Source organism: Malurus melanocephalus, unplaced genomic scaffold, assembly GCF_030028575.1.
Source record: "Malurus melanocephalus ecotype Western Australia unplaced genomic scaffold, MMel_1.1 scaffold_282, whole genome shotgun sequence".
NCBI classification, from domain to species: Eukaryota; Metazoa; Chordata; class Aves; order Passeriformes; family Maluridae; genus Malurus; species Malurus melanocephalus.
The window spans coordinates 95,569-97,445 of NW_026623514.1; positions in this window are offsets into that span (position 1 = coordinate 95,569).

Genomic DNA, 1,877 nt, shown 5'->3' on the forward strand with positions numbered 1-1,877 from the left:
GGCCACACGAGGAGAGGGTTTCTCCCCACACGCCCTGCCCGGCTCTGCCTGTGGAGCCTGTTGCTGACTAGGAACCTAAAACGGTTTTATCAGCAGAAGCTTTTCAGTTCCTTTTTAAGCCGGTAGATCTCTGTTACTAACACATTCCTGAACTGAATTAAACAAACTAACCATTGCTGCTTTTCTCTTCATTTCTCTTCCAGYGTGTGTGTCCTCTAAGGCAGACCAGTGCCCTGCTTCTGTTACTAACCTGTACTTCTGCTCCCACCGTACTAATCCTCCCTGACTGTTTCTCTCTTGCTACTAACAACTCTYTCTGCACTTTGCCTCTCGGGTGCTGTTTGCCATGACAAGTGACAGTGGCTCCTCCTGGACTCACTCACCTGCAGCACCTGATTTTCTGTGGTGCTGCTGAGCATCCCTGGCTCCAATTTGGTACCATGGGAAAGGTACCAAAGGCTGGGGCACTCTGAAAATTGCCCTCTTGGCCTGTTTTCCAACAAATTTCACATGGCACGATGAGAAGCAGCTGAGTGGTAACAGGACAGTACAAACCCATTAAAAATGACCAGTAATGGCTGTAAAGGTCAGGCAAACTCACTTTGCAAAGAGATTCGAAACCACAGCAAAGAGCCTGAGCTTGGAGCTCTCCTGAGGCCCCAGGTCACCTGTCATGGGCAATATTCTCGTGCTGCTCCCAGCGTTGGTGCTCCTGGGCTCCTCTCTTCACCCCCTTTGTCTCTCCACAGTTTTTCTTGTGCCTGGTGCATGTGGAAGCCRCTGCTGGCAGCGTGGCCCYGACTAACTCAGCTCTGTCACCGCCYGTCGGTTCCTGCAGGGTCCAGGGGTGGGCAGTGGGTGTCACAGGGGGCTCTGCCATCAGGTGAGGGTTTTGCTTTCTGTCCATCCCTCAGCYTGATGAACATCCCCAGGGTGAAGGATGCAGGTCCTGGCCTGTGGTGTGGCACACAGTGAGGCACTGACAGCATTCAGGGCTGCTGTGAGCAGCGGGGCAGAGCCAAGCCCYGTGTGCCAGCAGAGGATGGTGGCCYCRTGCTGGTGGCAGGGGGGACATCCCAAACTGGGGCTGTTTTGGGGACACGGCGCCCCTGGACCAAGGTCACAGCAGCACTGTCCAGAGGGGAGGATCCAGGCAGTGTCCAGCTCTGCTGCCCTCTCTGGGCACTGCTGCCATGGTGAGGTTTCCCCAGACCATATCCTGTCACTGGCTGATGTCACTGTCACCCCAGGGCAGCTCTGGCAGGTACAGCTGGAGTGGGATGACCCTGTGACACTGTCACCTCCCAATGGCACCCCCTGCTCTGCACTAACCCCAGCCTGCACCTTTATCTGGGGGTCTTTCTCAGGCTGCTGGGGGTCCCCTCCCCACCCAGCTCGGTGTCTGTGCACCCCCCACCCACCCCATTGATCCCCCAACACCCCTTCCCTGCACAGCCAGCACCAGGATGGGATTTTGGGTTGATGCTCCTGTGTTTGATGGAGGGGGAGACAGGGCCCTGCATGGGCTGGGGACAGAGTGGGGAGCACAGGGACAGGAGGACAGGCCAGGCTGGGTCCAGAGTGGCTGGGTGCACAGGTCAGGAGCTGGTGCTGGGGCTGCCAGAGCCCACCATTGGGAGGGATTCTCCTCCCTGCCCCACAGATCCCCCGTTCTGCTCCACAGCAGCCTCCCTGCACACAGGGGGACCTCCCCAGGCTGGTCACCAGGGGAAGCTGTGGGAGCACGAGTCACCCTTATGGCCCAGAGGATGCCCCGGGCAAATGTGACCCTGCACAGACCCCTCAGTGGGGACAAACCACCAGCACCTCGTGGCTCCCTGGCTGGGCAGAAGTTCATTTATCTGTGTCCATCTTCC